We start from the raw sequence: 16,037 nt of genomic DNA on the forward strand, positions 1-16,037 counted from the left end.
TGGCAGAAAGTGAAGAGGAACTAAAAAGCCTCTTGATGAAAGTGAAAGAAAAGAGTGAAAAAGTTGGCTTAAAGCTCAACATTCAGAAAATGAAGATCATGGCATCTAGTCCCATCACTTCATGGGAAATAGATGGGGAAACAGTGGAAACAGTGTCAGACTTTATATTTTGGACTCCAAAATCACTGCAGATGGTGACTGCAGCCATGAAATTAAAAGACGCTTACTCCTTGGAAGGAAAGTTATGACCTACCTAGATAGCATATTCAAAAGCAGAGATATTACTTTGCCAACAAAGGTCCATCTAGTCAAGGCTATGGTTTTTTCAGTGGTCATGTACGGATGTGAGAGTTGGACTGTGAAGAAAGCTGAGCACTGAAGAATTGATGCATTTGAACTGTGGTGTTGGAGAAGACTCTTGAGAGTCCCTTGGACTGCAAGGAGATCCAACCAGTCCATTCTGAAGGAGATCAGCCTTGGGTGTTCTTTGGAAGGACTGATGCTAAAGCTGAAACTCCAGTACTTTGGCCACCTCATGCGAAGAGTTGACTCATTGGAAAAGACTCTGATGCTGGGAGGGATTGGGGGCAGGAGGTAAAGGGGACGAAAGAGGATGAGATGGCTGGATGGCATCACTGACTCAATGGATGCGAGTTTGAGTGAACTCCGGGAGTTGGTGATGGACAGGGAGGCCTGGCATGCTGCGATTCATGGGGTCGCAATGTGTCAGACATGACTAAGCGACTGAACTGAACTGAACTGAACTGAACCATAATTGGTTCAACTGGTTTACAACTCTTCTCCCTCCCCACAACCCAATCCCTTGCCTTGTTCTTTATCTTATTAACAAAGCAAAGAATCCAGAAAATGGTTCTAACAAAGGATCTGTTGTTCTTTGTTATTTTAGCTTAAGTCTCTGCCCCTCCTTCCACATTACCTTTCCAAGGGATTATAATTACTTATATTCTATCTCTACTTGAGTGTTTACAATGAAAATTCTAGTTGCTTCTTTCTGGAGTTTTTCAACTCTGAGTCTATTGTAAATTGTAATAGGCATATTTGTATCATTCCAACATGAAGACATATAACAAGCATTCAATCAACGATTTGCTGAATCAAGATTTAAAGGCAGAAGTTGTTTTCAATCTCCTTCTTGACAAAATCTCATGCTTTATTGGTCTTTATAGCAGATCAAACTAAGGTTGCCACAAAGCACTATTATTCTGAGTTTTGTGTCTCAGCTCCTGATTGAAACCAATAGCTCTGAGCTCACTGTTTAATTTAACTTAATGTGAAGTGTTATTAGACATAACACCTTCTATTCATTCACACTGAAGCTCATCATTCCCTTTCCTGATGGAAAGGGAGCCAAAGCAGCCCTGAAAACTGCACAGCTCCATCAAGTCCTCTTTCCCCCAGGGCATGTATGGAATTGTCCAACTGGCTCATCTCATGGAGGTTCTTATATACCATGAGAAACACTCAACACAGAAGGAAAACAGATCTAGTTAAAATGAGATAGGGGGTAAGTCCATGTAACCAGACACACAGAAACTAGAAAGCATTACCCTATACTAAAAGTAAACGAAGTGTGAGGCACCACTGTCAAGCCCTCCCTGTTTTAGAACCTTGATATTTCATCAACTAAACTTGAGTTGGGACCATGTGACACGTGGATCAGGTAAAGACACTGGTGTTGATCCATAAAATATTAGTAGAACTTCTTTCTTGTTCTTTTTGATAAACTATTAACATAGAAGCCCTTGTTTTTTTTGAAATCCATATTGCATTGAATGATATTGAGCACTCTTAGAGTGTGAACAACCCGTATTAGCAACCACTGGTCAAGAACGCTGCTTCCCTCCAGCTGGTTTGTGGGCCAAAGAGACAATGTTGGTTTGCATTCCACCAGCTCCTGACTTGGTCCACTGCCCACTTCTGGCTTTTAAACAATGGCTGTGCTTCCTCTATTTCTCCATGGTATCCATTATTAAATGTTTTGGGGGCTGAAAAAACATATTTGTTGCTCAATTAGGAACCAGGATTCTGCCTAGAAATTGTATCTTTTCTTCTAGGTGGTAATTTTGGAAAACCAAGACCGAGAGGACTTTTTTGACTTTTTCTACTCACAGTTTATTACCCTGCAGCTGAGCAGGGTGTGAGAAAGAGGAGGTAAAAATCTACCTTTGGAGTCTGCTAACCAGTAATTAGGAAACAGAGACCCGGACACAAGACAGCTGGCCAGGCTTGTTCTCAGAGCAGAGCCCAAGTTGGGGAATGCATGAGCCTGAATCCTAGTTCCCAGGGCTCTAAGAACCTCAGAGTAACTGCTGCAGGGTACCTGAACCTCCTCACAGGTCCCTCTTATAAGCCAACCATGAGGACAGCACTCATGATGACAGATGAATAACCCTCCTCTTCAGAAATCTTTCTCCTAGAGTTATCAGCTGTTCCATTTTTTGCTGCAGCAGTACACAGATATCTCAGACCCAGAGAAGGCTAAGGGGAAGTCAAAATTGAAGTCTTAGGTGCTCAGAAGTAACTTGAAATGCATGAGTTTCACTAATCCATGAAAAGCGATTTAAAACTTTATATTGAAGTCAATGGGCAGTTTAAGAAGGTTTGTGCATATAGGCATGACATAATCAGACCTATGTTTTAGAAACAATTCTGGCAGCAGCTTGCTTGGGAGAATGCCAAGCGGTTAGAGTTCATTCTCTTGAAACAACCGTATTTCCTGAGTTTCTTGTATTTTAATCAAGTGCTCCTTTGAAAGTGCAAGCTCGTTGGTCAGCAGTTTCAGTTCTCTGTAGAGCATCTGGTTCCATCTGGTTGCTCACTGCCAGGCCTGGAGGAATCTACCTCACAGAGACCCAGAGAAAAACAAGTGTTCAAGACTCCATGACTGGCCCTCCCCAGTGGTCCAATGATTAAGAATATGCTTGCCAATGAAGGGGGCACGAGTTCAATCCCCAGTCAGGCAAGACTTCACATGCCATGGGGCAACTAAGCCTGTGCACCACAACTGCAGAAGCCACCACAATGAGCAGCCTGCACACGGCAGCTGGAGAGAAGCCCTTGCGCAGTGACCAAGACACAGCAGACAAAAATAAAATGTAAATTTAAAAATTAAAAACAAAAGACTTTGAGACGATATACTGAGTTCCCAGGTCCCTGGAGACTTCGCTATCACATGCCTTCTTTCATTTTCAAAGGAAAGAGCTGGTTTTTGTTTTCCTCCCACATGGGCATCAGCCTTCTCAGTAATGGACTTAGGAAGAGGTTCTCCCAGCAAATAAAGGCTTCCACGTGTGAAAAGAAGGGGAAATGTGGTCAGGAAACAAATTTCAGTTCCATGGGTTTGCTGTCAACAATCACAAGGGTGAGAATGACCTGGAAAAATTGGAAAGAGCCTGTCACTGTTATTTCAATGCATGGGTTTTGGGAGATAAAATTCAACAGCTTGCTTGTGAAATACTATAGCTAGATTGATATTTCCTTTTGCCATCAAAACAATCAAGGAAAGAGAAATCTGAAAGGAAGAAAGGAGGGAGAGAAGAGGAAAAAAGAGAAACATATTTTCTGATTCTATATCAAGTGCCAGACCCTGTGATAGGCAATTTCTCATAGGTGATTCACTTATTCTGTACAATAGCCCAGTGAAGTCAATATTCAAATCTTACCAATTTTAGAGAAATGCGATCATATTAATCAAAAGTGAAGAAGCAGAGTCAGTTCTGTTGGAATTATGCCTCCATACAGGTCTCACTGTAACATAATCCAGAAAGGTAAAATTCCATTTCCTTTTTGGTCTTCATAGAAAAGCTCTCTTTTTGCCTTAGAAGCTCTTTCCACTGTCGACCACAAAATATATCTCAATTCATATAATGTTATCATTCAGAAAACTGCAGCTCTCTCAAACAAAACAAGAATGGCACCCCACTCCAGTACTTTTGCCTGGAAAATCCCATGGACAGAGGAGCCTGGTAGGCTGCAGTGCTTAGGGCTGCCGAGCGGCTTCACTTTTCCTTTTCACTTTCACGCATTGGAGAAGGAAATGGCAACCCACTCCAGTGTTCTTGCCTGGAGAATCCCAGGGACAGGGGAGCCTGGTGGGCTGCCGTCTATGGGGTCGCACAGAGTCGGACACGACTGAAGTGATTTAGCAGGAATATACTTTATTCTCCATTCCTTTCTTTCACGGTAAAAGGTGTGTTTTGACCCAAAGGAAAAGGACAATGTAACCAAAGCTGAAGGCAGAAGACTTTCTGATACACTATCTCTCATACCTGATCTGAGTTACCTCCGTTCTCTCTCAAAAAGCAGTAGATGAAATCTAAGGGGCTCCAGAAATCTGTGTACAAACCCTGACTCCACCTGCATGGAGCTCCCTGACAGCCCTTACATTTCTAGCCTCGTCTCACGATGCTCCAGCCCTCTAAGATCCCTTACCCCACTGTGTTTACAAGGAAAACTTTCCCTTTGCAATCGTGAGCTCAGACATGACCTCCCCTGGAACACCTCCTTCACCCTGCGGTGTAGTTAGTGTGGTTACTGTGAGTCACACAGTACTCAGTTTGTCTTCTCATCACTTCTTTGTCCCTTTGTACAGTGATTATTTGTGTTTATACCCATGAACTATAAGCTCTAGAGGGCAGGGTGCTCATCATATTGTCATAGTACTCAGTAAAGACTGTCTCGATATCCAAGGGAATGGATAAGTGAAAGGAGCCATTGGTAACTTGGCAGGAAAGATAGAATCATGTAGGCAAAAGAGAGGTCCAGGGTCCTGTGCTTTCGAATACTCTGAGAGGAAGGCTTGTGCTTGGTAACCAGGCTATTGCTGGGGTAACTTCTAGCTTTCTGTTATTATTCTCTGGGGAGCAATGGAAAATGGGCATAAAATCCATTTTGTGGAACAGCAGACAACAATAGGCACCTTGAGGGTCCGGTGCCTCAGATCTTTGACATCAATCTGACATTGTGCACAGCCATGTCACTGAAACCAACACTCAACCTGCTCACGTCTCTTTGAAACTCTGGCTATTCTAAATTGTTCTACGCAATGAACCTGGCATGTAGGTTTGAATGCCCAAAAATGCCCGTAAGTGGAGAGGGGCTAGTGATCTTGAGAGCAATTAATTTAAGAAGTGATGGAGAGTTACCCTTTAGACAAATGATGTTCCAAGACTATGGGAAAGCGTGGGAGGAGGCGGAAGCCTTACACTGCAGGTGGTCAATTCATTCTCATTTGGCTTCACTTCCAAAGAGATCCTCAATAGTATTATGGAATCCAACCTTGGCTAGTCTAATAGATATCGATGCAATTATCCTGGTGACAGCCAAAAGCTTTGGATGGAATCTTAGGAACTCCAGGAGGCTGCAAGATGCTCTGGAGAGGAGTGTCTTCACTCCAGAGACACGAAATTAGCCCCAGATGATCCAGGTGTTAAAGAGAAATGAAAATTCAAGGTCATTAACCTTACAATTTCTGGCAGGCTGCACCATGAATACTTCCATAGATGGAAGCAATCCCTTGTCAGAAAGATGAGAACCCTAAAAGAACTGCTTCCTGGTAGGTTTGGATGGATGGACACTGGACTTCAGGCCAGAACTGTAGACTTTCTCTCACTCAGATGTCCTGGCACAGGGCCCATATGTGTCCTGTCCACCCTCTGCCAAGGGCATTAGAGGAAGGGAGAGGGGCCAGTACTGACTGCCCCGCAGCTTATATTAATGCCAAGTGTCCTATATGTTTTCCTCATCCAATAACCCACAGCTATGGGAATAGAAGCCCCCAAGCCACGTGCACCTTCCCTCTGGCTACTGTCCTGGCTTCAGCACAAAGTTATTTTCCTTTTCTGTGAGTGTTCAGAAGATCTGTTCGTGACTCCTGTTTGGCAGGAGAAGCCACGCTCTGGTTGGATATCTCTGTGTGAGGCCATGCTGCTCTGTCACAGCCTATACCTGAGGACTAGACAAACCAACCCTGTGTCCTTCATAGCCCTCCTGTCCACCTATAATTGTGAGAAGAGCATCCCAGAGCTCCAAACGGTGGCCTACTTTTAGAGGCCACCATTTGCAACTACCCCAGGAGCTACCATTCACATTAACACCATTTGGTATTAATGGTGTCCCTGGAATTCTGACCCTCAGAGGGATGCCTGTGGCTGTTGTGTATCTGGGATCCAGGGTATACACTGATACCTGATATTTGGATACCACTGAGCAATAGATATCCTTGTGTCCTCTAAAATATATCCCCCGAACTGTGAGCATGAATCAGGAGTCTGGACTCAGCAAAGTCTCCCTAAAAAGGCCTCACTTCCCTGTATCCATGTACTTTAGAGTTCTGCTTTCAACCAAATCCCTCTCCTTATTTTAATATAATAGCACATCACATCACATCATACCATATCACATTATGTTCTATGATAACACATCTTATCACAACACTTCCCATCATATCACATCCTATAGATAAGGAAGAAAGTCCGGATGGAGCTCTGAGAGAGGTACACTGAAGGATCACAGTCTCATCAGCACTATGGAAATTATGCAAAATGTTTGGCATGTATAAATATCTGCATTTTTTTCCGTGAATAAAAGTTTCCATAGTTTACTATTTTTTTTTATCAATTCCTTAAAGTGTTTTAAAACACAAAACAGCCAGCAACCAGGAGAACAGAGGTAGTTCTCCTCCATAAGCTCGTCTGAACATCTTAGTGCACCATTACTTGGCAGCGTATGTGGCTCCCAGTTGTCTCTGTCCTCAGAAGTTAGGAAGCCCTGACATTTTTTTGGTCTTTCTTTTGCTCTACTTGAATTCTTTTTCCTTACTTCCCATGCCCTCCCTCCAGGCTTTCCATTTATCTACGTGCAAACACATCTGCTGGCCTGAATTATCACTCAAAAGAAACATTTCGTTTCTCATTCCAAGAGTATTAACGGCCATAGAGTCTGTATGCTTATCTCGTCTGGGTCCCAAGAACATAAGATGCCTCCAACAAGGAAGGTGTTCTCCTTAAATAAAGCAATCTCACACTTGTCATATCCCTCCCTGACAGGATGATTTGTCTTCCCTGGCTTGCGTGCCCCTCGTTCTCTGCAAGATATTTGCTTCCAGGGAGAAGATGCCCACCGTGGGGGCAGCTGCTTGAGTTCATGCTTCACACTGGTCCCTTTGTCACCCTGAGTAATTTACAGCATTTCTTTGGGTACAATAAGTGTCTAGATGGGAGGGCAAAGCCTTTACCAAGTCTGCTATATAAGTGTGCACAAAGTACTATCCTGCAATAAACTCCCCAATCCAGGGCACAGAATTGTCATATACACAGATGGCTTTGCTTTTGCAAATTTCCCTGCACTCTGATTTTTTGTGTACAGTATCTGTTTTGGAGACGGAGTAGTCGTGAGTTACTGGTATACATTTCCTCTCTCATACAGCAAAACCCATAGGTCACAAGGCACAGCCAATCACCTCTCCAGGATGATTACTTATGTAACAAATTAGTAGCTCATCACTGTGATATTGCTGTATATATTTCAGGTTTGCATTGTTGATCTTTATGAAAACCCTATCAGGTTGACAGGGAGAGGGTAGTTAGTATAATATTATGTAGGCAAAAAGATCTTCAAAGAGATTAAAGTCATCCCATACACTAATAGCTAAGAAGGAAGACCCTGGAGGTTTTAAAATTAAATTCCAGTGCATTCCAAGATATGAGACTGTGCCTGAAATTGGAAAGTACACAAATTCAAATTTAATATGCCTACAATCACCCTTTGACGGGAAGTCTCAGATATGAGTCCAGGTTTTAAGAGCAAGATGCTATTATTTTCAAGGGGTCCTGGGTGGTATGACTTTAGAATAGTTATGTAATCCTAACAAATGTCAGACTCCTAGAAGCCCTTCCCTTTTCTGAAGTCATGAATAATCAAAGTCATTACAAAAGTGATTCCAAATTCTCCTTCGCCTCTCTCAAAAGAACACAAAAAGGAAAGCAAGTAATATTAACACTTCATAGCAGTGCCTCTGATGAACCCAGAGTCCTCTATCCCAGAAATCCCAGAGCTACTCCAGGGCAGCAACCGTATCATGCTCCCGAGAGCCCTCCCTGAACTCACCCCATGGCTGTTTACCCCTTTTCACTTTCCTCCTTAATCACCCACTTTCCAACTTCTTCATGTGTATTGACACAGATTTTCTGGCAAAGTACTTCTGATTTCTTTTCTAAATATCAATCCAAAAGTAACACAGAAGTGAAAGGAGTAAGAAAAATGGAGAAGAGAACGGTGCCTTCTCTGGTACCTGTGCACGTATCCTACAGATACAGTTACATCACAGGACCATTAAAATAATGAAAAAAAAATCTTCACATGTAATTAAAACATTGTATTTCTCCCTCCTCTTAGCTCCAAATATCTCTTAATTCTCTATTATATGTTTTATGAAATTATCTAACTCAGACAACTCTACTTAGACCATGGTGGGAAAGAACTGTCTATTGAAACAAAGCCATTTCATGATTCGTCATTGCATGCCTCAATGGGCTCCTGACTCTTGTCTGTTCTAACAAAAACAGCATCACTACTTAGTCCTTAGCCCATCAGGGACCTCAGTGCCCAATCCTTCTCGTCTTTCCAAATCTTCTGTTTATGATTAAGCAGACATTTCAGCTTCTGGGGCAAATATCTTACTTACTGCTCTGTCAGAAAGAAGTGTGATACATTTCTCAACACGATGCTATGCTGTGCACACGTGTTCAGTTGTGTCTGACCCTTGGTGACCCCATGGACTGTAGCTTGCCAGGTTCCTCTGTCCATGGGATTTTCCAGGCAAGAATACTAGAGTGGGTTGCCATTTCCTTCTTCATGGGATATTCCCAATCCAGGGATCGAACCTACATATCCTGCTTGGCAGGCTGATTCTTTACCACTGAGCCATGTGGGGACCCCAAGGGAAGACAGAGGGAGCTTCAAATTCTTAATTACAAGCTTGATATGAGTGGTTTCCCACAGGAAGCCTCTGGCTTTTAGCATCCCCAAGCATGGGCTGTTTTGACAGAGAGTGCGGCACAAATTGCATGGCTTTGCAGTATGGTTCTGCCACTCTCTAACTCTGTAATCCTGGGCACATTACTTAAGCTCCCTGTGACTCAGTGTTCTTGATCTGTGGAATGGGCAGAGTAACGATCACTATCCTCAGGGCTGAAGTGAAGGTTCAACGAGCACTGGGTTTTGAGTGAGTTTTTCCAAACAAATGCATTATCAAAATTTTTAGTGTCCACATGTGTGGCTATGTACGTGCATGAATGTGTCTGTTCAAGATAAAGACAAGTGGCTTTTACGTCACACCACAAAATATGCAATTTAATAACACCAAACAGTAGATACATCTGTTCTCTCCCCAAATATTTCTGTGGCTGCTAGTGTTTAAGACACCTGTTATTGGAACACCCAACCTAGCAACTAGAATTCCCACACAGCTTTGGGCCTCAGGCTCTGATCTTCTCTGTTCTTCCAAAACCCTTTCTTATTGTGAGAAACTAAGCTCTCTCCTCGCTCCCCTAATCCCTAGAGTCCATATCCATGGTTTCCATTAGCCTTAACAGAAATAAAGGGAAAGTAAAATGACACATTCTTTGTCTTGTTATTTTCATACTAGGAAACTGTTAGAATTTGGACGTTGTCCAGCTGCCTCATTTAATGTTCTGCTTTCAACCACCTGTTGCCTGTTTAATTTTAAGTGCTTATTGTTTACCATTATTTGATTTCTAGTAATTTAACTTATTTTTCATATTTCTGTCATTATCTCATTTCCTTTGTGATTGAATTTTTTGCATTTTAAAACACTTCACCATATTACTGACTTTAGAAATATTGTTTTATTTTTCTTATGCGTGTTTCCTTTTTTTCTGCTCTGGTTAGAGTATTGTTATAACCTGAATCAGGACTTCCAGAATTAGCATAGAAATAATCATTGATTTTTGTTGTTGCTTGTGTTTTTGCTTTAAAATTTTTTCCCTTATACATACTTTCTGTTTCATTGTATTTTGGAATGACTGAGGCACAGAAGAAAGTGTTCAAATTGAATTTGCTTTCATTTATTATCAGTATGAAAAGCAAATAGCTAGTATACGTATTATCCAAACATTTTGGGAATTTGGGGGTCTTGTTCCCATTTAGCTAACTTTAGCAATTAATAAAAATGTAATCTTGGACTATTTCTTTATATTTTCTTTTTTAGATCTTATCTAATCATTCTCTTCCATGCCATTTCATAATTTTAGTACTCATCATATTTTATTAGTATGTTCTGTATTGATCTAGTCTTTTCTTTACATTTAATAGTAATTTTTCATTTCTTAACACTTTTCTATTTTATTTTATGGAAATGTATTCTTCTCTTTGTGTAAATATGTAATGTACTCTTTGTGTAAACATTTTTCCTTTTACTTGTTTTAGCTTACCTTAACTCTTTGTTTTATAAAGCTTGTAATCCTTAGAGTTTTGGTCTTGTTTTGTTTTCTTTGCCCTTATTCCATTTGAATTTTAATATATTTTAATTATACATCTGCTTTCACATGTCACATGTTATTTTGACATTATATGTTTCTGTACTTTGATGATTTTATTCATTTGTATATGAGTAACTTAAAAGAGATTTTAAATTCCTACATTCTTAGAATATATTGAATGTTCCTTCAGTCATTCTCTCTAACTATGTAAGACCTGTGTTACTATGTCAACATTTTATTTTAAACCTTTGGATATTTATTGTATTATTTAATTTTTATTACTTTTATTTTAAATTATATCCTATATTTACATTTCTTGTTAAAAGTATTCAAATTCAAATATGACCGATTAATGTACACAAATATGGCAAATCATACAAAGATAAAAACAAAAAATTGGCTATGAGCTCCTGCTCAGATAACCCTTGCTGACAAATATTGACACAGTACAAGTATAAGAACATTCAAAGAGTTTAGAAACTAGAGAATGAAAAGAAAAGGCTGTCTTCTATCCATTTCCATTCCTTCTGTAAGAGCTGACAACACTTATATTTCATAAAACCAGTATTAATATTAGTTTCTTATCATCCCAGATGTCTATTTGCATTAATGTAGATATAGACGGAGACTCTCTTTTTTACTTGAACTTAATAGGAAAAAATTTGCTAATGTGAAATCAAGTGTTAGTCACTCAGTCGTGCCCGACTCTTTGCGACCTCATGGACTGCAGCCCACCAGGCTCCTCTGTCCATGAGATTTTCCAGGCAAGGATACTGGAGTGGGTTGCCATTTCCTTGAGCTTGCCAAACTTCAAACAACTACTTCTTCACTAACAGAGTATGATTTTATAAAAATCTTTTTGGTTTAAGAAATAATATTTTGGAAAAAATGAAGCTGAAGTCATTACTTATTTGTTAATATTTAAGTTTGTGACATTAGTGTTTGTCTCCCTGCTATCAAAGATTAGGAAATTAGGCCCCCTATACTTTTTCTGAAAGTTTCCCCAAGTTCCATGCATTAATTATTAATTTTATTTTCTAACTGTTTTAACTACTTTTGTCTTTGTTCCAGCTTTAGTGAGGTATAATTGACAAAGAAAACCTGCATATATTTATATAAGATATACAAGCTGAAGATTTGATACACATATGCATTGTAAAATATCATCACAATCAAGCTAATTAACATCACTTCAAATTATCTTCATGTGTTTATGTGGTGAGAATATTTAAGATCTACTTCTTTCTTGCCTCTCTCTAATGAGTCTCATTCTCATAGAAAGCCAGGCCTGGACTCTTTGAATCAATGCTGTCTATGCTTTTCCTGAAACAGGTTCTGTATTCTTTCATTTTAATTCACCGAATAATTTGTTTTAAGTAAGTTAATCATCTAGCTATACTTTTGAAGCCCTTTCAAGTCCCTCATTATCAAGGCCAATGTGACTGAATCCAGCAAAAATATTAAGTGACTTAGAATGATGCTAGTGAGGTATTCTGAGCCTAGTAACTTACGTTAAGAATTTTAAATTGCACCCTGAGAGTACATTAAAAGGTCTTCAGCATGGGAGCAATCTAATCAGTCAAACTACCTTTCTGGCTCAGATTTAAAGATTGGAATGGAGTGGCAAGAGCAGACATAGACAGTAAGGAGATGGATAGAAGTAGTAAGGAAACGGATATAGGACAAGAGATCACGGTAGCCTAGAGTTAGGTTGTAAACGGTAGACGAAATGTAAAGAGTGATCGGAAAACTATCTGAGATGCGGAATCAAAAAGATTTAGGTACTGATGTCCGTGGGGACTGAGATTTTAAGATTGCAAGTTTCTTATTTAAATAACTAGATAAAGAAAGAAATAGGCCCACAGGTATAGAAAACAAACGTAAGGTTACCAAAGAGAGGGATAAATTAGGAATTCGGTATTAACATATATACACAACTATACATTAATATAAAATAGATAACCAACAAATGATCTACTGTATAGCATAAGAAACTATACTCAGTATTTTATAATAAACTATAAGTGAAAAGGAGAAGGGAATGGCTACCCACTCCAGTACTCTTGCCTGGAAAATTCCATGAACAGAGGAGCCTGGTGGGCTGAAGTCCATGGGGTCACAAAGAGCTGGATATGACTAAGCACAACACACGCACATAAGTTAAAAAATCTGAAAAGAATGTATCTATATTCTGTACACTTGAAACTAGCACTATATAATAAATCAACTATGCATCAATTTTAAAAAGTAAATATAAACTCAAAAAAGAGAACTTGAATGGATTTTCCAAAGTGTATCAGTGGCATCTCCTACCCTAGCTTTTTAACTAAATTATTAGAGAAAAGATATATTTAATTATTTGATTAAATAGAGAACTTAGTCATCCCTGGGATAAAATGAAGATTCCTTTACCTTTCAAGAAAAGTCACTAGATAAAATAGATGAACACACAGGAAGATAGGGCTTCCCTGGTGGCTCAGAGGGTAAAGCGTCTGCCTGCAATGCAGGAGACTCAGGTTCGATCCCTGAGTTGGAAAGATCCCCTGGAAAAGGAAAGGGCAACCCAAATACCCCGGTATTCCTGCCTGGAAAATCTCATGGACGGAGAAGCCTGGTAGGCTATAGTCCATGAGGTCGCAAAAAGTCGGACACAACTGAGCGACTTCACTTTTGCTTTCTTTAGGTAAATAATTTGCGACTTCACTTTTGCTTTCTTTAGGTAAGTAATTTGCGACTTCACTTTTGCTTTCTTTAGGTAAGTAATTTGCGACTTCACTTTTGCTTTCTTTAGGTAGGTAATTTATGGAGAACAGAAACTCAGAAGAAGGAAAATCAGCACCAGAGGAAAAACTTATCCATTCAGTTTAAAACCTCATCCTAGGTAAACTGAGATCAAATTCCATCTAAATTTTCCACTCCTCTAATCTGGCATCGGGAGAAGGCAATGGCACCCCACTCCAGTACTCTTGCCTGGAAAATCCCATGGATGGAGGAGCCTGGTGGGCTGCCGTCTATGGGGTCGCACAGAGTCAGACATAACTGAAGCGACTTAGCAGCAGCATCTGGCATCATCATCTGAATCTGTGCCATTGACATCTCCTTAATTGAGTTCTTTTCATATCCAGGGCATCTCCTGGACATAATTAAAAATGTAAATTTAGAGACAATCAGTATGGTTTATGTTTAAGATTCTTAGTAGTACTAGATAGGTATATTTATCTCAGAGCTTTAGATTTAACTAAAATCTCTGTTTTATAAATTGAGTTTTACCCTCAGCTTATAAGCCAGAAACTTCTTCAACCATAAATCATCAGATCAAATACTTTAAATCAAATAACCTTGGACCATCTTCTTCCTTCATTGCCATTTTTAAGAATTAATTAATTTTATTTTTGTTTTATTGAGATATAATTGACAAAAATGTAAGACATTTTAAGTGTAGATTGTGGTGATGATTTGATTTATGTGTCTGTTGTGAAAGGATTCTCCTCATCTAGTTCATTGAAATTAATGCATCTACACCTCATATATTTGACTTTTTTGTGTGTGAAAACATTTAAGTTCCACTCTCTTAGCAAATTTCAATTATGCAATACAGTGTTGTCAACTATAATCACCATGTTTTATATCAGACCCTCAGACCTCATGTTATTTTATAGTTAAAATCTCATAAACTTTTCCCATCCTTTATTACCATCCCCAACCCCTGGAAACCACTTTTAAATTATCTGTTTCTATCAGTTTGACATTTAAATTTTTTTCAGGTTCCACATATAAATCATACTATACTGTACTTTCTCTGTCTGGCTTATCTCATTTAGCATAATGCCCTCAATTTCCTTCTTTCTCATGGTTAAACAATATTTAGATCTATACATATATATATATATATATATAAGCACACATCACATCTTTATCCATACATTCATTAATAGACACTTAGGTTTCCATATCTTGGCTATTTTGAATAATACTGCAACAAACATGGAAGTGCAGATATTTCTCTAATATCTTATTTTCATTTCCTTCAGTTATATACCCAGAATTGGTAATGCTGGATCATATGGTAGTTCTATTTTTAAGTTTTTGAGGAATGTTCATACTGTTTTTCATAGAGGCTGAACAAATGTACATATACACCAGGAGTCCTTTTTCTTCATATCTGTGCCAACACTTATCTCGCTTATCATTTTAATAACAGCCATTCTAACAATGATAATTCATTGTGGCTTTGATTTGCATTTCTACGATTATTAATGATGTTGATCACCTTTTTCATGCGCCTGTCGCCATTTGTATGTCTTCTTCGGGAGATGTCAATATCAATGCAGTTCCTTTGCCTATTTTTTGATCAGAAGGGGTTTTTTTTCTATTGAGTTGTATGAGTTCTTTATATATTTTGTGTAAACTCCTTATATCAAGGCAGTATGGTATTGGTGTAATATATCAATGGAACAGAATAGAGAGCCCAGAAACAATCCCAGTCATACAATACCAAGAATATACAGTAGGAAAAGGAGAATTTCTTCAATAACTGGTATTGAGAAAACTAGACAGCTACATGCAAAAGGATGATATTGGACCCCTATCTTATACCACACACAATAACCAAGTTAAAATGGATTAAAAACTTGAACATATGACCTGAAACCATAAAACTTCTACCAAAAAACATAAGGATAAGATCTTTGACATCAGTCATGATATTTTTAATCGGACAGCAAAAGCAATGGTAAAAAAAGAAAAAAGCAAATTGGACTCCATCAAACTAAAAGGATTCTGCACAGCATAGGAAACAATCAATAAAATGAAAAAGCAAACTATAAAATGGGAGAAAATGATTTGCAAATCATGTATTTGATAAAGGGTTAACTTCCACTGTGATTTAAAAGTCTCTCAGGATTTAAGTTGCTCTAATACTTGTGAAAGTATTTGCTTTTACTTACTTTTAATATGCACTACATTCTAAAAAGTTTCAAATGATGCCATATTTTCCCAAGTGGATTCTTCTACCCACTAAAATCATGTATTTGTCAGGCAGTATGACATGTTTTCACAACCTGATGCAAACTATTTTCTAGAAAGAGAGGTTTTTCCATCCAATATTTTACATGAAAAGCTGCCAAGCGTCAACCAAAGATGCTTTCCTATTGCTCACTTTTACACTATTTATCAATTACCTGAGACTTGTAAGGATGTGAGGATGTCTCTCAATGGTTATTCATGGACAGTAAGTAGTCAGTCATAAGTTTAACACACTTGAGCTATTGTAAATTCAATGAAGGAGAAAGACAAATCTACCAGGTCTACTGTAGGGTTATAGGTGTGTACTGCTTCAAAAAGGGCAATTTATGCCATGAAATTGGATTAGCGATTACTCCAGGTATAAACGTATTTCCTCAAAAGGGATTTATGCTTTTTAAGGCAAGGTATGTTAGCCAGATCAGGCTGCCATCACAAAATACTACAGACTGGGTGGTGTAAACAACAGAAATCTATTTCCTCACAATTCTGCAG

This window comes from Budorcas taxicolor, chromosome 5 (genome assembly GCF_023091745.1).
Source record: "Budorcas taxicolor isolate Tak-1 chromosome 5, Takin1.1, whole genome shotgun sequence".
In the NCBI taxonomy this organism is placed as follows: Eukaryota; Metazoa; Chordata; class Mammalia; order Artiodactyla; family Bovidae; genus Budorcas; species Budorcas taxicolor.